This window comes from Schistocerca gregaria, chromosome 8 (genome assembly GCF_023897955.1).
Source record: "Schistocerca gregaria isolate iqSchGreg1 chromosome 8, iqSchGreg1.2, whole genome shotgun sequence".
NCBI classification, from domain to species: Eukaryota; Metazoa; Arthropoda; class Insecta; order Orthoptera; family Acrididae; genus Schistocerca; species Schistocerca gregaria.
Window position 1 is genome coordinate 411953874 of NC_064927.1, and position 25670 is coordinate 411979543.

Below are 25670 nucleotides of genomic sequence, written 5' to 3' on the forward strand. Positions count from 1 at the left end.
AACTGCTGTTCAATCCGACCTGGTGCAGATCCCGAACACTCGAGTAGTACTCAACATGCGGTCGCCTTTACAGGTGAACCCCTCTTTCCTAAAAATTCTCCCAATAAATCGAAGTCGACCATTCGCCTTCCCTACCACAGTTCTCACATGCTCATTCCATTTAATATCGCTTTGAAACTTTATATCCAGCTATTTAAACGACTTGACTGTGTCAAGCTGGACGTTAGGAGTACTGTATCTGAACATTACAGGTTTGATCTTCCTACTCATCCGCATAACATTTTTCCACATCAACTTGAAATTGTGTTGAAGTCGTCTTGTATCTTCCTACAGTTACTCAACTTCTACACCTTACCGTACACAACAGCATCGACAGCAACAACTGCAGTTGCTGTCCACCCTGTCCGCCAAATAATTTATGTATATAGAGAACAGCAGCGGTCCCATTATACTTGCCTGGGGCACTCCTGATGATACTATTGTCTCTGGTGAACACTCGCCGTCACGGAAGGCATACTGTGTTCTGTTACTTATAATCTTCGTACATCCATAGATGAAATGGAGGACAGTGGGACGTCAGCTGGTATAAATTTATATTACAAATGAAGAAATTCCTCCAGATGTATTTAAGGTGTCGATTTTATTTTGGCAAGTAGTTTCAACGTTGTAGCCACGTTATCTTCAGGCTCATACCCTTGTGGTCGTCAGCTGGGTGCGGCTGATACAAGAAGTCAGTGGTGAGATATGGACGTTCTCCGTGTGGAAGGTGGTTAGTAACTCACTTATGAGGTCTTCGAGCCACTCAAATGTCTGTGAACTCATACCGTATCCTCGTACCTTCGTTAACAGCCTGCAATGGGGCATCGTATGAAATTATTTCCGGAAATCTAGAAATATGTAATCTGCCTGTTGCCCCTCATCTATTGTCCGGATTATCTCATGTGGGGAAAGGGAAAGCTGAGTTTCGCACCAGCGATGCTTTGTAAAACCAAGCTGATTCTTTGATTTTCATAAAAAAACTCTAATAAGTAGCTTCATCGTTTGTAAACGACCACAAAGGAAGGTTGGAGAAAATGATCGCAATTTCCACACAACATATGTCATTACTGCAGATAATACCGTAAATGTTTATCGCAAAAGTAGTAGTTACGTTGCAGTGTCAATTACTATATGCTCGAGAAATGTGAATGGTGACCCGCAGTCTTTCAGATCTCGATTTTAAATATTAAATGACAACAAGAGCTAATTCGTGTAACAACGTCTAAACTACGTCAGCAATTTATGGTATGTGACGAAACTTGCTTCTCTGGCGTCTCCCTCCCCCCCCCCCCCCCCCCCACCCTTTCCTGCTCCAGGCGCCACTGGTTCGTGGAAGAACGATTGTCGGTAAACCTCGGGATGAACTCTGATTCTCCGATTTTGCAATCACGGTCATTTCGTGGGACATATGTGGGTGGAAGCAACATGCCACCCGACTCTTCCTCGCAACGCACACTTTTGGAATTTCAACAGTAAACCTCCCAGTGTTGCACAGTACCTCTTCTGTAGCGCCTGCCACTGGACTTATATGAGCATGTTGCACTGGAGGTAACTGAAAGTCAGCCTGTCAAAACACACGTCGCTCTTCGTCGGGTCTTTTCTATTCCCTCTAGTAATCTAACGTGGTAAGATTCCCAGAGCGGCGAGTAATACTCAAGAATTGGTCGACTGAGTGTTTCGTAAGCCACTTCCTTGGTGAACCGATTACATTTCAGGTAAGATTCCTCCACTGAATCCGACATCTTGTAAAGCCGGAAATGCATATCTTTCCATCGATTGTACTATAAATTTTTCCTTATTTTGTTACCTGAAGATATATATATATATATATGCAGGCAGAGAAGAGTCTGGCTGGAGCAGGGCTGTGGAGAAGGTGTGTCGAGTGATGCTCCCGCGAGTTTCCGGGCATTCGGGGTTTGGCAGCATGTTTAATTGCGCTCGACTTGCTATGATAGTTTCTGGCACGGTGTCGCGGATGGGAAACATTAGCTGGCCTGATGACCGTGGGAAACATTAGCTGGCCTGATGACCGTATCGAGAAGAAGGCGCCCCAACATCCAGCTTTTGCAACAGCGACGGCCGGCAATAAGTGACTGTCGCCACCTCCTCGGTCGACGACTTCAAACCTTCAATCAACCAACAAGGAAGACTGAAAGCACGTAAAGTTTTAGAACTGCATGGCAGACCTCAGCTTTTCTAACTGTTCCATTTGCATCACTAAAATACAGCAACTTAGCATGAACGTTTGTTGCTCATTGTCCCAATTGCATCACCAAGCAGGGTCCCTTCCTTTTCCGAAATTAACCCGAGTGTCGTTGAAAAGCAAACGCCAGCATTAAAGTAATATCATTCCATTTCACTGCTTTAATTTCAAAGTTCAGTTAAAGTATTCATAACCAAACAGAATTATATTTAGATTCCACAAGCACAAATTAAGGGTGCGAGTTTTGTTACCACATTTTAGCTTACCTGTGACTGCAGCTCAGCTTGGTACATACTAAATTTTACCATTGTTAATTGCTCAAAATCATTTAATTCAAGTTCAAAGTTAAATATCTTATTTCTAAATTGCGTAGATTCAAGTTACTTTTGAGCTGATTGTTGAGGTAGCCCAAGACTAATCTTATTTTATTGAATTTCATAGTGCTTCAGAAACAAAGTTCACTATTAATTTGAGTCACTATATCAACTTTCAATTTTCTGGTTTTATTAATTCTTTTGCTTAATTAAGTCATAGTGTAGCGAAATTTATTACTTCTGACAAACATTCAGTTTTCACACAACACGTGTCAACCTTCAGTTGCCACGCTTTTAGTGCTAATTATATGTGCATTAACCTTTCTTTTTCAGTTATTATAGTAGTTGTCCATAGGACTGGCGACCGTAATTTTCCCCAAATCTCAAATATCTAATTAACGCGACTTAATTGTTAACGTAACGACCGCACATTTACTTTCTTTATTAACTTTAGCCTTTTTCAAAATTTATTTCTACCAATTTCATTTGCATTTTTCCTTTCATTTAGATGTAACCCTTCCTCCCTCTTTACCGACATATTAATTTCAGTGACGATTGCTTTTCCCAAATTTCCATTAGGTACACGCGATTTAATTTTTCACGGTCATTAAGGTCGGTAAGTGAGGGGGAGGTTACAATTTGCCTCTAACACAATTACTTTCAAGTGGTCGTTTGACTTTAGGTTGCTCTCTAAGGACATTAATGAGGACGCTATCTGATGAAAAGTTCAAAAATGGTTCAAATGGCTCTGAGCACTATGGGACTTAACTGTTGTGGTCATCAGTCCCCTAGAGCTTAGAACTACTTAAACCTAACTAACCTAAGGACATCACACACATCCACGCCCGAGGCAGGATTCGTACCTGCGACCGTAGCGGTCGCTCGGCTCCAGACTGTAGCGCCTAGAACCGCTCGGTCACTCCGGCCGGCCTGATCAAAAGTAATCCGGACACACCTGTGTAGTGCCAAGTTGACGACTGGGTGTCATAGGAGGCGGATCCGCCAGTATAAACGGCGTGGGGTACCGTTTTGTAAGTAGAGGAGCAGAAACAGCAGAATGGGTGGGTCTGGAGAGCTCAGTGGCTTGGAACGAAAAGTAGTCGTTCGACATTGTCACATGAGCAGGAAACTCATCAGGCATGTTTAAACCCTTCTAAAGCTGCCCAAGTCAACTGCTGGTGATATGACTGCGAAGTGGAAAGCAAAGGAACAGCCGTAGCTAACCTAAGACCAGGCAAACCTCGTGATGCAATGGTGGAGCGACTCGTCATAAGCCACATGTTTCCTCTGTCAGTGCTACGCGACGCTTGAGTTACTGTAAACAGCAGATCCCTTGACAGGAGGGATTTTTAATGCTGAATGACGCTATACGGTGTGGTAATCCGATGGAAGGCTATTGGTTTAGCAGTTGCCTGGTTGGTTGGTTGGTTGATTGGTTGGTTAGTTGCCTGGCTTACGGGAAGGGACCAAACATCGAGGTCATCTGTCCCGTCGGATTACGGAAGGATGTGGAAGGGAGTCGGCCGTGCCCTTTCAAAGGAACCATCCCGGCATTTCCATGAAGCGGTTTACAGAAATCATGGAAAACTTAAATCAGGATGGCGGGACGCGGGAATGAACCGTCGTCCTACCAAATGCGAGTCCAGTGTGCTAAGCACTGGATTGCCTGGAGTACGTTATCTGCCCTCATATGTGGTGGCAACAGTGAAGGAACAAGGACGTGGTAGTACAGTATGGCGGTGTTTTTTGTGGTTAGGGTGTGGTTCAAATGGTTCAAATGGCTCTCAGCACTATGGGACTTAACATCTGAGGTCATCAGTCCCCAGACTCAGAAATACTTAAACCTAACTAATCTAAGGACTTCATACACATTCATGCCCGAGCAGGATTCGAACCTGCGACCGTAGCAGCAGCACGGTTCCGGACTGAAGCGCCTAGAACCGCTAAGGTCATAGCGGCCGGCAAGTGTGTCATCCTTTTGTGTTAAGAAATCGGTAAATTTGAAATAACGTGAAAACATTTTATAGCAGTGCGTACCTACTGAATGTGTTTCTTTGATCTCTCTCTCTCTCTCTCTCTCTCTCTCTCTCTCTCTCTCTCTCTCTCTCTGATGTGTGTGCGTGTGTGTGTGTGTGTGTGTGTGAGAGAGAGAGAGAGAGAGAGAGAGAGAGAGAGAGAGAGACGATTGTATTTTTTAGTGAGGCTGTCCATGCAGGTGGAAAGATTTTTATTTGTTCATTTCTTTCATTTTTAAATTTTTACCCGTGTTCAGTTGTCTCCTACACAGAAGCTGCAAGACACAAGTTAAAGGATCGCAGTCCGTATATAGAACGAGGAAGGAACAGTTCTTCCGGATAATAATGCGAATTTCTGACGAGCGGGAAATAATTTTTAACGAATTACGACAGCTTTTTATGAAACTTTATACTTTCTCCCATGGCGTCAGAAAGAGCCAACGAATAGGACTTCACGACATAGCAGGCTTGGCAGCTGATCAAATAGTAAGAAGGCAGCAGCGCCTAAAACTACTTTACCTTAGCAGAAGAATTAGCACAAACGTCTCCCCTAAAGTACCAAATGCCTGTGTGTTCGTCTTTTAAGCCCGTCGGTCTGTGCTCTGCTGTTATCGCGATCAGACAACTTTGCTGGTGAAGCTGTTCAGATTTTCACAACGTGTACGGCATTCGAAAAAGTGGGCATGATTTTCGTTTACTACAAACGTCGCCAGACAGCAGTACGGTGTATGGATTATCGTCATTGTGACAAGACCTCGCGATGTGTCTCTTCAAGAAAACAAATAAATAAATGACTAAATCAAGAAGATTCCAGAACTTAAAACAAGACACATTGAGGTTCCGTAGCTTACAGTTTATCAGAGTCCCACGAGTGAGCTCACGAGTAAATAACAGGTCTTATACACCCAGCGAACAAGTGACGTAACCGTAGTTTAATCTTAGCAGTCCACTTGCGGATACTACAACACACCAACATTTCCATAAATCTTCAGTAGAAAAAAAAGTTGATGGAACTTAAACCACGTCACATTACTCGCAGCCGGAGCCAAGGCAGTCACTTGAAATAAAATCTCGAGCCAGCTCTGAGTCACGCTGGCAGTGCAAGTGCAGAAGAAAACAGTCACAACGCTTGGACACGGGATCCCGAGCACTAATACCAGCGCTTCCGCAACATCGGCTTCCTCCTCCAAAAATGTGGCCAGAGGAGGAACGGCAGGGTGACGGACGAAAATTTAGGATTTTTTTCTCCATACTGGAATATAGTAGGGAAATGGAGGTTTGCAACAATGAATAAAGGATACACTGAAATTTTTATTGGTATTTTTGACTGAAAAATATTAATATCTTCACTGTGTAATTGGGATTTTCGCGAGGCAGCTCTAAGAGGAGGTAGACCGTCGGTAGTCTGTGTAATTGTGGTTGTGTTATCTGAAAAATGAAATTATCATATCATCCTGATAGCTACAGATGTAATTTTAGTTCATAGTAGGGATTTGAAAAAACTGGCGAAATTAGCTACAGATGTAGTTTTAGATCATGGTGGGAATTTACAAAAGAAAAAAAAATGGCGAAATTATAGGTATTTGGAAAAAAATTGCCATTTTTGGGCTCCTATTTTTTTGGCCGAAGTAGAAACTAAATATAAACGTAAAAAAATCTGTTACGATGAAGCGAAGAGAATTCACTTTGCTTCAAGTGAAAGGTCTCCTTTGAACAATTATAAATGGCTGTGCTTAAACTGACACACAATATTTTAGCGCAACACAATCTGACTTTCAAAAATCCATACAAAAGAATGGCCCTGACTAACATTAACCTATACGTTTCACAAATAACTTACCTCACAAAAATCTTCGTTACTCGAACTACTGCAATACAGCGAGCGCCACTACTGCCAGCTAAATAAAAGATTCAAACTACTGAAGGCACTAACCACTGATAGGCACAGTTAGCAAAAGTAAGATTCTGATAGAGAACAAACAATGTGTTTACCTTAATATTGTTCAATTTATATATCAGTTCATGATATCCAATAATACAAATTTACTGTGTCTGTCCAGATCATCCTCTCTCACAACTCCGCCATCTCACCCCCCACATCCACCACTGCTGGCGGCTCACCTCCAACTGCGCAACGCTACGCGCTGTTAACAGCCAACAGCCCAACACTACAATGGCAGACAACAATGCAAACTAGCCACAGACTACACCCAGCGCACCCAGTGATTTTCATACAGAGCGCTACGTGGCGTTACCAATAAGAAAACATAAACAGCCTACTTACACAAGGGAGACGAACAATCATTAAAATCAGCTGAAAATTGTAGCGTAGACGACAACCATACCGAAAAACATGGTTTTGAGAAAAACGCGTTTAAAGCTTGACAAGTATTTATCATATAACAAAAGGAACAAAGCTTGAAACTTACGAGATATTTTCGATGCCTTGTCTATAATAACTGTTGCTCCGGCTAGTGGATGGCCGCTTTCTGCTACTTTTACCTGATACGCCGTTCGCCCCCGGTAGCTGAGTGGTCAACGCGACAGACTGTCAATCCTAAGGGCTCGAGTTCGACTCCCGGCTGGGTCGGAGATTTTCTCTGCTCAGGGACTGGCTGCTGTGTTATCATCATTTCATCCCCATCGACGCGCAAGTTGCCGAAGTGGCGTCAAATCGAAAGACTTGCACCCGGCGAACGGTCTACCCGACGGGAGGCCCTAGTCACAGGGCATTTACATTTACCTGATAAGCTCTCATTTTAGTCCTCAAAGACCTTTCCGTCCCTGAGCGCATCGCCACTGGCGTCTCTATCTTCATACAATCGGTGCATTTCGTAGGCGCTTTTGATAAAAAGCGCACGTGGCACGTGCATTACTGCAGTATGGCCTACATGGAATAACATACTACCAAATTTGGAGCAGTGTTGACAATTTCATTCCGGCTGAATGTTATTTTGGTGCGTATCTGCAAATGAGACTACTGAAACTTTCGTTCACATTTTGAGTAAAACCAGCACTCCAGCAAACCACATTTAGTCAGATCGGTATAAATAGGGGTGATGGCATCGATAACGACTTGTGGCAACCGGTCCTCTAACGCAAAGGCGTGCCGTGCACACTCGGATTCAAACGCTCACAGAATCAAAAATGGCTCTGATCTCTATGGGACTTAACCTCTGAGGTCATCAGTCCCCTAGAATTTAGGACTAGTTAAACCTAACTAACCTAAGGACGTCACACACATCCATGCCCGAGGCAGGATTCGAACCTGCGACCACAGCGGTCCCGCGGTTCCAGACTGTAGCGCCTAGAACCGCTCGGCCACCCCGGCCGGCACAAATCGAAAACATCTAAATTACATTATTACTCTGTATCGATCTGCTGCATAACACGGGTCTCGCATATGAAATACCCAGAAAATATCACTGAACAACCTCCGGCATTTTGTCGCTGGCGCTCGGGTTCGCCTTTTGTATACCTGAATGAAGAGGGTGACAATTATTGAACTATATGAGAAAAAAAACGTAACTAATTACAAACTACGGCGAGTACGCTTTATTCAACATGTAAACGTCACTACAGATATTCGGATGTAGGTTATGACATGTTCGACATGCATGCCATCACTGGCGATGATGTGGCGCAGACGAATAGCGAAATTCTGCATGACCCGCTGAAGTCTCGGAACATCGAAGCTGCCGATGACCTCCTGAATGGCTGTTTTCACCTCAGCATTGGTTTTGGGATTATTGCTGTACACCTTTTCTTTAATGTAGCCTCTCAAAAAGGAGTCGAGTCGCATGTGTTCCGATCAGGAGGATATGGCGGCCAATCGAGGTCCATGGCAGTGGCCTATGGGTACCCCAGAGCCAGAGCCAGAATGCGGCACCCAAAGTGCTCCTACAAGACTTCAGACACTCTCTTGCTTCAATGGGATCGAGCACATGAACCACATCTTGTCGAAATCAGGGTCACTTTGTATAATGGGGACGAAATCCTCTGGCGAAACATTCATCATGCCATCAAGGAATTTCGCACCGATTAATCCTTGACTGCGTATTGCACACCACACGGTCACCTTTTGACGGTGAAGAGAAGTCTCGATCGCGAAATGCGGATTCTCAGTCGCCCAAATGCGCGAGTGTTGCTTATTGACGAACCCATTCAAATGAAAGTGGGCTTCGTCGCTACACCAAACCATGCATGCTCATACTAATACCCATCATACCCAGCTGCCAGCCGTGCAGTTTGAACTTTCTAAAGCAAACCGTACAGAAGTTATGGCGATTTTATTTCGTATAGTTCAATAATTGTCAGCCTGTGCGAGGCGACGTATAATCTAAGTATACTTTATGTACACCAATGTAGGGGGTAAATCTAAGCACTGTAGATGGTGAATCTAAGCAATTAATCCACATCGCTTCCTGTTTCACGCTCTTTACTTCTGTTTATGTACACACCGATGTAACTGGAGCCGTATAATGCTCATTTTTGCTTCTTCAGTTTTAATTTTCGCTTTCACGTCAAATACATTACTAAGTCTGTACTTGTCTAGCTGCTGTAGTCGCGTTTTACGGTTTATGTTTCAGTAAGTATGCAACACGTCTTGGAGAAGTCAATAAACTGAAGCGAAGGCGAAATGATTGTGTCATTTAACAGAGATTATTGCATTTTTTCTGGCGTCCCCCTGCGTTTTTCCCACTGGGAAGCGAAATTTTGTACAGGTCTTCCTGAGGCATCGATCTTGGGACTCTACGTCGCGGCGCGGCGGCAGCGGGGCGGTTGCCGGGAACTCGGCGTGATGGCATCACCACCTGGATATATCTGCAGCTCCGACACCACAAAGCCATTAGCAGCAAATCGAGCGAAATGCGTTTCGTTTGCGTCCGCGGTACGGCTTCACGCGTGTGGGCGCGAACGTTCCTCCCACCACACGCAATTTCGCTACAAGCGGTTCAGTAAACAGCAGATGGTTTCCGTTTAATTTGCTGTATTTTTGTTCCATTACACGAGGGGATGTTCCTGATACGGCTCTCAAACGCGTTCAGTTTCTGTGTCTCTGCGAGAGGTAGGCACGTAACCATCATACTTTGTACAAAATGTAGGTAAACCACGTGGTGTTAAGGTCAGAGCTAGGTAGGACCGCACGATTAGTGCAAAATTTCGGACTGGAAGTCGGAGATGCACTGTTTTAGTGCTATGTGCAATTTCTCCAGACGATGACAATGTAGACGTAAATTAAAACAGTTACGTGTGTTAAGTTGAAACGTCCCCTTAGAAAAATTATACAAGACTCTGCTTAAACTGACACAATATTTTTAGCGCAACGCAATCTGACTTTAAAAAATCCCTACAAAAAATATGGCCCTGACTAACATTAACCTACACGTTTCACAAATCACTTACCTCACAAAAATCTTGGTGACTCGAACTACTGCAATACAGCGAGCGCCACTACTGCCAGCTAAAGAAAAGATTCAAACTACGGAAGGCACTAACTACTGATAGGGATAGTTAGCAAATGAAAGATTTTAATAGAGAACAAACAATGTATTTACCTTAATATCATCAAAAGTTATAATATATATAGCAGTTCATGACATCCAGTCTTACAAATTTCAAAACTCCGCCATTTTTCTCCCCACATCCACTACTGCTGGCGGCTCACCTCCAACTGCGCAACGCTACGCGCTGTTAACATCCAGCTGCCCAACACTACAATGGCGAGTATTACAACAATGCCAACCAGCCACTGACTGCACACAGCACAGCCAGTGATTTTCATACAGAGCGCTACGTGGCGTTACCAATATAAAAAACCTAAATAGACTACTTACAAAGTCACTTTTTATTTTCTCCCGCGAAGTAATTCGAAGGCTTACACATTCATCTTCAAATAGGTCACTGGGTTGAATCTCATCTTTGTGTGACACCCAGTTGTCTGTTTTTAAGTTAATTCCGCTACAGATAGGGTACAATCAAAACTTGTTTTCGTAATGACTTCCGCCCTCCGAATAGATTTCGGAAGACCCAACGGTACCGACTGACCACCGTGTCATGCTCAGCCAATAGGCTTCACTGGATGCGGATATGGAGGCGCACGAGGTCAGTACAGAGTTGTCAGTTTTCGTGATCGGCGCAGCTACTTATTAGTCAAGTACATCTTAAATTGGCTTCGCACTTGCCAACAGCGCTCGGCAGAGCTAGACGGGTCACCTATCCAAGCGCTATCCAAGCCCGGCGTTTAAGTAAGAAGATGTGTACTTTGATCTTATCTATTCCCTATACTGCTCAGTCCTGTTAACAAAAAAAATTAATTTTTTAGGGGACATACTCATGAGTAAGCGTCAGAAGAAAACAGATACTCTTATCAGCCAGCAACATAAAATAGCAAGGGATTCCTTCATGAGTGTGCATAGGTTCTATCCAAGGATTTTCAATTTCCCTGACATTCATTTTACTCCTGCTGAAACAGACCTTTTAAACACAAGGCTTAAATATAATTTAACGCCCACTCTTGACGATGTAAACATCAAATGTTGAAGTTGCGAAGAAACGATCCCATTTGAGTAAATCAGACGTTTTCCAAACTTGCCCTAAAACTAAAGACATAATCATGAAAAAGTAAACGGAAAAAGAGAAAATGAATCCCAAATAGCGAAAAAATTTTAATGACAAGCTTACAATTAATAAAGCAATTATGACAAAGCCAGATACAGGTAATATATTTGTACAAAATTAATGAAAGTGGTTATATCTCAAAGATTTTGACGTTTTTTAGTGAAAATGACATTACCGTAATTAACAAGGATCCATCTCCGACATTTCAAAATACGACTAAAGAACCGATTAATGATAATAATTTCCTTCTTTTACCGAAAAAAAAAACATCACTGAAGATGCTGTATCCTCAAGTACATAAATGAAGATCTCAACCACAGCTAGATAATCTTAATAAGATGTTTCCTCCAATTGTTAATAATATAAACTGTCCATCGCACAACCTGATGATATTTTGAAAGTTTTTTACGGTTTTGAAGAGAATTACAGCATAAAGAACAGCTATGAAGTAGCATAGTCAATCTACAACAACGAAGTTCCTGGCGATGCTCGATTGATGTCATGAGAATTTACGAACACACCTGTCATCGAAACAATAGCCATTATTACAAATAATTTACTTCAAAATAAGATTATGATTACAGGAGAAATAGCAGAGTTCATTGAGTTACTTGAAAATATTCTTGCTTTCACCTATCTTTCATTTAATGACATTATCTACGCTCCTGGAAATTGAAATAAGAACACCGTGAATTCATTGTCCCAGGAAGGGCAAACTTTATTGACACATTCCTGGGGTCAGATACATCACATGATCACACTGACAGAACCACAGGCACATAGACACAGGCAACAGAGCATGCACAATGTGGCACTAGTACAGTGTATATCCACCTTTCGCAGCAATGCAGGTTGCTATTCTCCCATGGACACGATCGTAGAGATGCTGGATGTAGTCCTGTGGAACGGCTTGCCATGCCATTTCCACCTGGCGCCTCAGTTGGACCAGCGTTCGTGCTGGACGTGCAGACCGCGTGAGACGACGCTCCATCCAGTCCCAAACATGCTCAATGGGGGACAGATCCGGAGATCTTGCTGGCCAGGGTAGTTGACTTACATCTTCTAGAGCACGTTGGGTGGCACGGGATACATGCGGTCGTGCATTGTCCTGTTGGAACAGCAAGTTCCCTTGCCGGTCTAGGAATGGTAGAACGATGGGTTCGATGACGGTTTGGATGTACCGTGCACTATTCAGTGTCCCCTCGACGATCACCAGAGGTGTACGGCCAGTGTAGGAGATCGCTCCCCACACCATGATGCCGGGTGTTGGCCCTGTGTGCCTCGGTCGTATGCAGTCCTGATTGTGGCGCTCACCTGCATGGCGCCAAACACGCATTCGACCATCATTGGCACCAAGGCAGAAGCGACTCTCATCGCTGAAGACGACACGTCTCCATTCGTCCCTCCATTCACGCCTGTCGCGACACCACTGAAGGCGGGCTGAACGATGTTGGGGCGTGAGCGGAAGACGGCCTAACGGTGTGCGGAACCGTAGACCAGCTTCATGGAGACGGTTGCGAATGGTCCTCGCCGATACCCCTGGAGCAACAGTGTCCCTAATTTGCTCGGAAGTGGCGGTGCGGTCCCCTACGGCACTGCGTAGGATCCTACGGTCTTGGCGTGCATCCGTGCGTCGCTGCGGTCCGGTCCCAGGTCGACGGGCACGTGCACCTTCCGCCGACCACTGGCGACAACATCGATGTACTGTGGAGACCTCACGCCCCACGTGTTGAGCAATTCAGCGGTACGTCCACCCGGCCTCCCGCATGCCCACTATACGCCCTCGCTCAAAGTCCGTCAACTGCACATACGGTTCACGTCCTCGCTGTCGCGGCATGCTACCAGTGTTAAAGACTGCGATGGAGCTCCGTATGCCACGGCAAACTGGCTGACACTGACGGCGGCGGTTCACAAATGCTGCGCAGCTAGCGCCATTCGACTGCCAACACCGCGGTTCCTGGTGTGTCCGCTGTGCCGTGCGTGTGATCATTGCTTGTACAGCCCTCTCGCAGTGTTCGGAGCAAGTATGGTGGGCCTGACACACCGGTGTCAATGTGTTCTTTTTTCCATTTCCTGGAGTGTATTTCCAAAAAGGACAGATTAGCCATGGCCAATTCACTTGCAGGTACCAATAGCTGACATGTTGGTTAACCTTGAAGAAGAAACAGTCCGTAGACCACGAATAAAAATTTTATATTTTAAGAGATATGTTGATAATACATTGTTGTTATACGTAGGTTCCAGAGACGAGGTGTATTCACTCACTAACATTTTAAATAACGTTTATCCTAATTTTGTTTTTACAGTAGAACACAATAACAACAATACCATTAACTTTTTGGATCTAACCATTTCAAATTGCAGCGGTAAAAATTGTTTTGTCATTTACCGGAAGCCAACTGTCACTGATGTAATTATTACTGCCAAACTGATGTCAGCCTAATAAATATAAATAGCCTTTTTCAAATCTGTAATTCACAGACTACTTTGATTACCTCTCCAACCAGATGCGATCCAAAAAGAACTAAACAAATTATAACAATCTGCCAAAGTTTTTCACAAAGCACCTAACGAAATGTTACTTAACACATTAGAAGAGATAGAAATCTATGATCACTTGAAAAATATGCCTTCGTCCATGCTCAACGAGCAATTAGACTTCAAAGAATAATATTTCTGTGGTCTTTTTAAAGTCTTGCTGTAGAATGTTCCTGCTCTTCTGTTCCTGGTATACTCTTACTTTTATATTTTATGAAATGTATTCATGGTTGTATAAAATTTTGTTCAACATGTTTTAAACTCTTGCATCATTACGTTTTTTTTTTCATGACTACCTTAAAACTCCCAGTTTGTTTTACGACAATTACTGTGCAGTGCTTACCTTCATGTAATATCATGATTTTACTCTAGGGTAACTAAAGAACACTATTTTACTTCTGTTCATTTCTGTTCCTCTTTTTTTGTTTCTCCAAATAATAATTGTGACTTCATGCTTATTTCTATTTTACGGACTTTTTGTGACTGTAAACAACTATATTCACAGTATCTTATGACTTTTGGCTGCTTAAGCATTTGTTTTACATTTATGAGTACTTATATGGGTATTTGATGTATTGTATTGTAGTGATGTACTTAGTATTTCCATACATCTGACATTATGTACACCTATGTTATGGAATTTCGTGGAATATCTATGACTGTAAACAACTATGTTTACAGTTTTTAAACATCAATTTCTTATGCTCTTTGTTCTATCATGTGTTGTTGACTAGCTCAGTGAGTCAATCAGATTTTGTGCTGTAGTTCTTTTGATGTAACATATGTTTCAATGCTTTATGTATTATATACCCTACTTTACTTTTTATATTGTTGGTTACTTGGTCATTGTCGTCTGAGATATCTGACACATATTACAACAATTGTCTTATTTGCATTCCACTATTTGTATCGAGTAGTTGCTGTCGCAACTATGAATTCGCCTACTGATGAAACGAGCATATCGACACCTCTACGTCGCTACCATGGTAAATAATGGCGTAACTCAAGCAGCATTTTTAATGTAACTTCTATCTAGGAGCAATCTGAAATACCGGTAAACATTTGTACAGGTCGACCTGCATGCCAGTACGTATTTAACATTCAGAGGCTGTTGCACCTCTGAAACATCTTCTGCAGAATGGCGCATATCGATGTGACAACACCGCCTCCATGGGAACCATTGGCGTCCCTAAGCCACTACCTCTGCTGGCATACAATCTACGAGTTTGCAATAAATGCCCAGAGATGGCTATCGGTGTTCTCACAACCGATTATGATTGGTTACCTGTTTTATATATAGAATTTTTATCACATTTTGACGAGACACACATTTCGACGATATGCTGTGTATAACAGTTACTTTACGTAATGTAATTTAAGTATTTCTTCATTTCTTGTTAGCCTCCGAGTAGCTGTTCTGTTTGTATCGTATTGTAACTACTGTTTTAGATCCTGCATGCCCGATTCGCTATCACGGAAGTAATTCGGTATGCAGTGGACGAAGAATCGCGTATTTTAGCAATAACTGCGTTGCTGTTCTTAGCCTCACTTTACCACAAAATGCAGGGAGTTGTGAGTGACCTGTTCATATCGAAAATCCTGTTGGGCGCAAGTATTCGCCGGTGGGGTGAGCTGTCGGAACACCGCAGATAATGCCAGCATTCCTCCCTCTGCCCTGGCATCTCGCATCGATAACAGACGGGGCAGAATGAACCACGGCCAGACAACTTGCCCCGCGCACCAAAAATTAAGTTATGAATTGCCGGGCAGAAAGTTTCAGGTAATTAATTCTCGCCGGCAATTGAGAGCTAAGTGGAGCGGTCGTAATTAGATTTGGTGCAATTTTCCGTTAATTTAAAGCGGTCTCAGCACATTGCCTCCGCGAGAGTAGAGTATCGCCGCCCCCATTGTTTTAATTAAGGCAATTAAAGCAAATCGCGGCCGAGTAAAAGAGGGGGCGAGGGAGGAGCGTGCTTGGCCAGGGAAATCTCCCGCGATAAGTGGTGACCGGAAAGATAAGTGTGGGGGTGGGGAGGGGAAGGGGGGGGGGGGAAGGGTAGGTGTAGTCAGTCGGTCGGTCGTTTCTCTCACTGAGAATGCCGTCCGCCCCGTAAAACTTGAAACGTCGCACCTTCCCAGGAGCGCCAGCACTCCTTCGAATCGCAGTGCCGAGGTAGGAATGTCGGGCCTCTGGAAAACGGCGCCGTACCGTTACAGCTTTCGCAGTCTGTCGCGAAACGTCCAAACAGCGTTCCATCACGAGGAATTGTCTTTGGAGTCTTGGCAGTAGTCGTAGCTCACAGAAAGTACTCCTAGTCGCTAATTTTACCCATAAGGAAAATTACGAACAACTTCATGATGGCCGAAAACAGAACGATAGACGAGTAAGAACAGTAACCCAGTTACTTTAGATAGCATTCATTGAAACATCTACATCTACATCTTCATCTACATACTTACTCTACAATCCACCATGCGGTGCATCGCGGAAGGTACCTCGTACCACAACTAGAATCTTCTCTCCCTGTTCCACTCCCAAACAGAACGAGGGAAAAATGACTGCCTATATGCCTCTGTACGAGCCCTAATCTCTCTCGTCTTATCTTTGTGGTCTCTCCGCGAAATGTAAGTTGGTGGCAGTAAAATTGTACTGCAGTCAGCTTCAAATGCTGGTTCTCTAAATTTCCTCAGTGGCGATTCACGAAAAGAACGCCTCCTTTTCTCTAGAGACTTCCACCCGAGTTCCTGAAGCATTACCGTAACACTCGCGTGATGATCAAACCTACCAGTAACATATCTAGCAGCCCGCCTCTGAATTGCTTCTATGTCCTCCCTCAATCCGACCTGACAGGGATCCCAAGCGCTCGAGCAGTACTCAAGAATAGGTCGCACCAGCGTTCTATCAGCGGTCTCCTTTACAGATGAACCACACCTTCCCAAAATTCTACCAATGAACCGAAGACGACTATCCGCCTTCCCCACAACTGCCATTACATGCTTGTCCCACTTCATATCGCTCTGCAATGTTACGCCCAAATATTTCATCGACGTGACTGTGTCAAGCGCTACACTACTAATGGAGTATTCAAACATTACACGATTCTTTTTCATATTCATCTGAATCAATTTACATTTATCTATATTTAGAGTTAGCTGCCATTTCTTACACCAATCATAAATCCTGTCCAAGTCATCTTGTATCCTCCTATATTCACTCAACGACGACACCTTCCCGTACACCACAGCACCATCAGCAAACAGCCGCACATTGCTATCCACCCTATCCAAAAGATCAATTATGTAGATAGAAAACAACAGCGAACTTACCACACATCCCTGGGGCACTCCAGATGATACCCTCACCTTCGATGAACACTCACCGCCGAGGACAAATTATCGGTTTCGAGAAGCAAAGCTCAATTTCAGCTGGTACGATCTCATCGAAATAAACTCTACACTCTCCCCTAGCTTTCAGAGAACATGTAAATTCCCCTTACTAAACGGCCATTTGGATTGCGATACAAATCACCGTAATCGTGTGTGCCTAATGAAATATTACAATGAATTACGCTCTCATCATCGAGGGAAAATAATTGCTGTTACTAGGAGGTAAGTGTACAACAGGCCCTTCTGAAGGAAGAATCTATTCTAAACCTAATCTAAATACTGATAATAATTTTGAAGTGCAATCGCTCACGAACCACACGGGGGAATAAAGGATACCACGTAATGTGTAATGTTAAAAATACCGAGCAGCAACGAAAGGGACGATTACACGCTCGCCAGCCCACTAGGGCAATGAATAAGTTGGTTATTACAAAACGACTTTCAGTAACCTCAGCGTAACGTATTGCAAAATTTGGAAAAATCAAGCAGATTACCTTGAATTATTGAAAGATTGAATTTAATTTGCTTTACACAAATGAAGAATTGCTTTGTTTTTAACATAAGAACAACAGAATACCTACCAAACCAGTAGAAGTCACTCGATAAGCTAAATACAGAATAAATGAAATTACGCACTCTTAATTTGTGCTGTATCTTTAGTTATTAGATTTCCCTATGAAATTTTATGTTACGTTAAGTGAGAGAAGTTAATACTAAAAATTTCAAATTCCTAGTGAAGAATAAACAGTTACTGAGGCAGCGAAATCTACACTGAAACTACAAACAAATCTGCCGGTAAATACTTAACCAGTTTTCATGTTTTAGGACACTCTGTGATTGCGTGGATAAGGAAAGAGACCCTGCTTGCTAATAATGTCTGAGGACAGTGACAACACAGGTGCCCTACAAGTTTAAATTATTGCAGGTTGCTATTCGAGGAAATTAGTCATTAATGTTTCTTAAAGAAATGCCACTGGGTAACGCTTATACAATATTAGTTAAACTCTGTGAATGGACAGTATTAGGATGTTTTAGCTGTGTGGATGGTGGAGAATGTAGCCGACGACAAGCTGAGCAGCTGCTGCTGCAGCTGGTTGAGGAACCCGAGTCATCTCCAGAGCCACAGATAATTATGGGACAGGCAACAGTTATAGAGCTGCAACTTCCTCCACCTGTCTACTCTGAGCTACAATCACTACCTGCTGGTTAATAAATCAGGTGTTCCTACATTGGCGCGATCATAGCTGCACACTGCGCCCGAACAACACCTCCGCACTCTTTCAAGACTCGGGGTGATATGCCTTCTCTCTGCTTACTGTGCGACAGACTTTCCAAACGCGAAGAAAAAAATGCACAGCTACTGCCATTCCGTCATTGATTATCTTCGTGATTACCCAGCAATTTACAATATTTACATTATGATTACAATCAATTGTACATGTTCACAAATAAATACACTATTACGTCCCTTGCGTATTAAATGCAGTTTCTGTAATAAAGCTTACAGACTCAGAAATAATAGTGTATTACATGTTATCAACAGATCCTAATTGGCAAAAAAATTTGGATGATTCGGAAGGTATCTTATCTGCATTTATCGTTTTACAAAAAGATTAATGCTTAACTGGAAGGAAACGCAATGCATACAGTTTCTCATACGGAACTCTCACAAAAGCGAAATCTTGATCAAGAAAGACAGCTAAGCAGTTAATGAAGACGACTATTTAAGCTTCTTAGCACTGAGGCTGGATGAGAAACTTCCTTGGAAACTTCGCTTTCATTACGCGGTGATTCAGCTGTCCCAACCACTGGGTTTTATACAACCCACTATACTTTCGTACACCAGCCTACCACCTGCAAGATTTTCAGATTCTTTCGCTCTCCGCAGGCGAACTACAGAAAAAATGAACTGTACCTTTATGTAGGAAATGTAGTAGAGTTAAATTTTGCGTTTTCGCTACAAGCTGAAGTTTAGGAATTATTCAAGAAAAATGTACAAAAGTAACACTCAAACGCCAGATGCTTTGTTGACTGAACCTGTGACCAAGAGACATAAGACATTTGAAATATAAAAATTTTATTTACCTTCATACATATTGACAAAAAATACACTTTGATCATTACAGCATCCCCAATCGAATAACATAAGGTGTCTTGCCCAACAGAACAACTAGTACTCTATCGACTTCTCAACAAGCAGAGATCACGCCTACCACAGAATTACTACTGCCCTCAACACTTCTCAGCGACCACTGCCAGTGGAGGCGGCTGAATAATACTCTTTGGCGCAATCTCTGGCGCTGTGACTCAGTGTAGCCACCTTTCATATACCCCTCCTCCACGGGCTAGAATTTGATATTTTTGCCAGCATTAGTGGTCAAAATATACCACCAAATTCGTCCCAAAAAAATATAGACTAAAAGGTAATATTAATAAGTAAATATCACATAACTACATAAATTTTGGCTTTGCACTGACCCTTCAATGACCTAATATATAAAATACAGTAAGGAATACAAATGCTTGCATACATGTGATTTTACATAATAGTTTACACAAGTATCATGAGGTTAAACAATTCAATCAATAGCGTCAGCAATGACTAATAGGTACAGGTAAGAGTCTCATAACATTTCATACACAAAAAATCAGTTTATACAAATATTCACATAAAATCCTTTCAATAGTTCAATAAACAAGTAGAGTAGTTGACATTTCCAGCAGTAGCACCCAGCAATGGTCAACAGGTGCAAATAGCAGTCTCATAACATTTCATAAACATTAAAGACACAAAAAAATCAGTTTATACAAATATTCACATAAAATCCTTTCAATAGTTCAATAAACAAGTAGGACTCCTCAGAGTAGTTGACAGTAGAACAATAGCGCCCAGAAGTGGTCAACAGGTGCAAATAGCAGTCTCATAACATTTCATCAGTAGTATTTAAACAGCTCCAACAGTGGCACCCAAAAATGGCGAGCAGGTGCAGACAACAACAAGTAACATTATTTCAGTAGAAGCAGTCCCAACAGTGGCACCCAGTAATGTTGAGCAGGTGCAGACAGCAACAATTAACATTATCTCAGTAGAAGCAGTTCCATCAGTGGCACCCAGTAATGTTGAAGAGGTGCAGGTAACAGTCCATAATATTCACTATCACTAATTAGACAGTTCATCAGAGTTTATCAGCAGAAATTAAAGATTTCCAAGTGGCACCCACCATGTTGAACAAGTGTAGGTAACAGTCCATAATATTTACTGTCACTAATCAGACAGCTCATCAGAGTTTATCAGCAGAAATTAAAGATTTCCAAGTGGCACCCACCAATGTTAATACGTGTAAGCACGGACAACAGTTTGAATGCACACACAATTGCTTTTACAAAATCATTATCAATGCTCATAGACTAAACACACAAATTATAGCAAACACACAAATGATATCAGATAATTGTCACATTAACTATTACAATACACAAATAACAGTAAACCTATAATATGTATGGGTGTCAGTGCAAGACACAACAAAAAAGGAAAATAAAATTTAGGAGGTAGGTTGGTACCAATTATTTGGGATTGGGAAAGGAAAGCACACAAAACACTCCCACTCATCTTTCATCTACTGTGTAATTGAACAGTGTTAACTGTGTAAATGCAATTCTGTCAAAATTTGATGTTCAACATGTGTATCAAGTAGTTGTGGCAACAGTGTATAACAGTCAATAATACTCAGTCAACATCATAGTCATCATGTCAAGACCAATGTTTGCCAAGGCAACTTTTTCTCAACAACTGTCAGTGTTCAAAAATGGTTCATATGGCTCTGAGCACTATGGGACTCAACTGCTGTGGTCTTTAGTCCCGTAGAACATAGAACTACTTAAACCTAACGAACCTAAGGACATCACACACATCCATGCCGAGGCAGGATTTGATCCTGCCGTAGCAGTCGCACGGTTCCGGACTGCGCGCCTAGAACCGCGAGATCACCGCGGCCGGCTACTGCCAGTGTCCCATGATAGGCAAATACTTCCTTTCTCCAAAGAAAAGTATATACTGCTTATTGATTTAACAAAGTGTGTGTGTGTAGATAATTTTCTAGTGTTCTAGTCTGCCATCTTCATCCTCCTTGTTCCATATAAACAAAAAAAATATGCTCCTCACTTACTTTACCTCTTATCCACCAAAACTCCAATAATTATCAGCATCACATAATCTTAATACTTCAATAATACCTCTTACGTCGATACATATAAACCTCATTATCAATATCATTTATCTTACCTCTTGTCCACCAAAACGCCAATAATCATCAACTTCACACAATCTCAATACCTCAATAATACCTCTTCATTACGTCGATACATATAAACGTTATTACCAACATCATTTCACTTCCATAACAGCTCTTTCCTCTAGTCAGTCTCCTCGAACAAGTACAGATAAAATCCTAGTGCAAATTTCAATTCATCATCCCATACAATCCGAAGACACAATGTCCACACACAACCTCTGTGTAATCCATCTGACCCAAACCTACTACTCATTATGAATTATAAAATACACATTGGTTAACTTGTCCATCATTAAATAAAAGAAATGCATATATGACCTCTAACAGTTAGTTTGAATAACTTTCAGTAAGTAAGTACGTGTACGGAGTGTGAATGATCGTAATATTTCACAGTGTGTACAACACTTCAAGAATCATGGCAAAACAGAAGCAAACATGTGGAGTATTTCTTGTGTCAAGTGTCACTTGCTATTTCAATTGCTCACGAAGAATGCAGTGTAATAACTGTCAATGGTCTAAACCTAGTGTTGGTATGTCATGTCGTTAGCTTCCTTCCTATTAGCATAAATTTATACAGCTTCCATAAAACCTCCAGCTCATGTCACTTCAATGAAGTTTCTTGTACCAATGTCGTTTGGAGAATTATAGAAGTTCATTTTCTTATCTTAAAATATAAAGCACTGAGCGTAAGCAAACCATGCAATAGCGAGTAAACATACCAGTAGAGAACAGAATGTTAACAAGTGGATGTAGCACAATCCCTATAATGATGTAGTCGTAGGAAAAGACAGCAGAAGAAATTTAGAATCATGGATAGCACAGGGCTTTGAAGAAAATAATTTATTTCATTTACGAGACGCAACAAGAGAGCGCCAGGCGCCGGAGAGCTTGTGTAAAGTTTGGAAGGTAGGAGACGAGGTACTGGTAGAAGTAAAGTTGTGAGTACCGGCCGTGCGTCGTGCTCCGGTAGCTCAGTTGGTAGAGCACTTGCCCGCGAAAGACAAAGGTGCCGAGTTAGAGTCTCGGTCGGGCACACAGTTTTAATCTGCCAGGAAGTTTCATTTCAGCACACACTCTGCTGCAGAGTGAAAATCTCATTCTGGTATTTTTGAGGTATTAAGATTATGTGATGCTGATGATTATTGGAGTTTTGGTGGATAAGAGGTAAAGTAAGTGAGGAGCATATTTTTTTTTTTTTTTGTTGGTTTATATGGAACAAGGAGGATGAAGATATGAAGATGGCTGACTAGAACACTCAAGTAGAAGGAAGATTGTCTACATACACACTTTGTTAAATCAATAAGAAATATATACTTCTTTTTTTTAGAAAGGAAGTATTTGCATATCATGGGACACTGACAGTTGTTCAGAAAAAGTTGTCTTGGCAAACATTGGTCTTGACATGATGACTATGACGTTGACTGACTATTATTGACTGTTATACACTGTTGCCACAACTACTTGATACACATGTTGAACATCAAATTTTGACAGAATTGCATTTACACAGTTAACACTATTCAATTACACAGTAATACTTAAATGTGGATGAAAGATGAGTGAGTGTATTTTGTGTGATTTCCTTTCCCAATCCCAAATAATTGGTACCGAACTATCTCCTAAATATTATTTTACTCGTTTGTTGTGGCTTGCACTGACAACCATAAATATTATAGGTTTACTGTTATTTGTGTATTGTAATAGTCAATATGACAATTATCTGATATCATTTGTGTGTTTGCTGTAATTTGTATGTTTAGTGTAAGAGCATTGATAATGACTTTGTAAAAGCAATTGTGTTTGCATTTAAACTGCTGTTCGTGCTTATACGTATTAACTTTGGTGGGTGCCACTTGGAAATCTTTAATTTCTGCTGATAAACTCTGATGAACTGTCTGATTAGTGATAGTGAGTGTTATGGACTGTTACCTGCACTTGTTCAACAATGATGGGTGCCACTTGGAAATGTTTTCTGCTGATGAACGCTAATGAACTGTCTAATTAGTGACAGTGAATATTATGGACTGTTACCTGCACCTGTTCAACATTACTGGGTGCCACTGATGGAACTGTTTCTACTGAAATGATGTCACTTGTTGGTGTCTGCACCTGTTCAACATTGCTGGGTGCCACTGATGGATTGCTTCTACTGAGATGATGTCACTTGGTGCTGTCTGCACCTGCTCAACATTGCTGGGTGCCACTGATGGCCTGCTTCTACTGGAATGATGTCACTTGTTGGTGTCTGCACCTGTTCAACATTGCTGGGTGCCACTGATGGAACTGCTTCTACTGAGATGATGTCACTTGTTGCTGTCTGCACCTGCTCAACACTGCTAAGTGCCACTGATGGCCTGCTTCTACTGGAATGGTGTCACTTGTTGGTGTCTGCACCTGCTCAACATTGCTGGCTGTCACTAATGGAACTGCTTCTACTGAGATGATGTCACTTGTTGGTGTCTGCACCTGCTCGCCATTTTTGGTTCCACTGTTGGAGCTGCTTAAATACTGCTGATTAAATGTTATGAGACTGCTATTTGCACCTGTTAACCATTGCTGGGTGCTACTGTTGGAACTGTCAACTACTCTGAGGAGTTCTACTTGTTTATTGAACTATTGAAAGGATTTTATGTGAATATTTGTATAAACTGATTTTTTGTGTCTTTACTGTTTATGAAATGTTATGAGACTGCTATTTGCACCTGTTGACCATTGCTGGGTGCTACTGCTGGAAATGTCAACTACTCTACTTGTTTATTGAACTATTGAAAGGATTTTATGTGAATATTTGTATAAACTGATTTTTTTGTGTATGAAATGTTATGAGACTCTTACCTGCACCTATTAGTCATTGATGACGCTATTGATTGAATTGTTTAACCTAATGATACTTGTGTAAACTATTATGTAAAATCACATGTATGCAAGCATTTGTATTCCTCACTGTATTTTATATATTAGGTCATTGAAGGGTAGTGAAAAGCCAAAATTTATGTAGTTATGTGATATTTACTTATTAATATTACCTTTTAGTCTATATTTTTTTGGGACGAATTTGGTGGTATATTTTGACCACTAATGCTGGCAAAAATATCAAATTCTAGCCCGTGGAGGAGGGGTATATGAAAGGTGGCTACACTGAGTCACAGCGCCAGAGATTGCGCCAAAGAGTATTATTCAGCCGCCTCCACTGGCAGTTGCCGCTGAGAAATTGCTGAGGGCAGTAGTAATTCTGAGGTAGGCGTGATCTGTGCTTGTTGAGACGTCGATAGAGTAGTAGCTGTTCTGTTGGGCAAGACACCATATGTTATTCGATTGGGGATGTTGTAATGATCAAAGTGTATTTTTCGTCAATATATATGAAGGTAAATAAATTTTTTTATTTCAAATGTCTTATGCCTCTTGGTCACAGGTTCAGTCAACAAAGCATCTGGCTCGTGTTCTTGTGTTAGACTGTAATTCGTTTCTATATGCAATTATAGTATTTCTAGTTTTTTTTATATTACTTCAGTGTAAATCGTGTTTAAAATATCTTGTCTTATTGAGGTAGAACCGTGCCAGACGTGTACGTTGAATCACACTTCCACACACAGAACAGTTTCATTTGTACTTTGTTGTTTCGTAGCTTTTACAGTTGCTGGGGACTTAATTAATTATGTTAACGGAAATTTCCTTTCATTCTTTGTCGTTATTCTGTGCAGTCAGATTGCGTACTAATATTATTCAGGGCCAATCGGGTACGAGACTGCGTAACCGGAAAAACAGCGACAAAAACTAAAAATATTTGCATTATAGTTAATTAAGCCCCCATGTAACCTTCATTTCCTTTATCTCCAACACTTCAGTTCCTCCCTTTTTGTTGAGGAGTAACCGTTCCGTTGCTCCAAGGTATTCCTGTTTTATGACAGTGCTGGACTTTTGTTTTCACTGAGAGTGATTTTTTTTATGTAAGTTCCTTCGTTGGTTGATGAACCATTTCCATTTATTGGGCTCTTATTTTATTTGCTTACTTACCTAGATTTTTGCCTGTATTACTTCTCCGAAGCTTATTCACTCTGTTGATTCTACCGCGTCTTGTGCTTTGGAATTTTGGAGTATTTTTAATGTTTATTATGAAATGCAGTCTTCTCGAAAGAAATTAGTAATGTAACCTTTTCCGCCATCTATTTCAACACGTCGATTTGCTCAGTTGCTGTTTAGTCGTTTTTTTAGAAAATATTGCTGAATCATCTGTAGAGACTGTCAAGTGAAGGTTGAC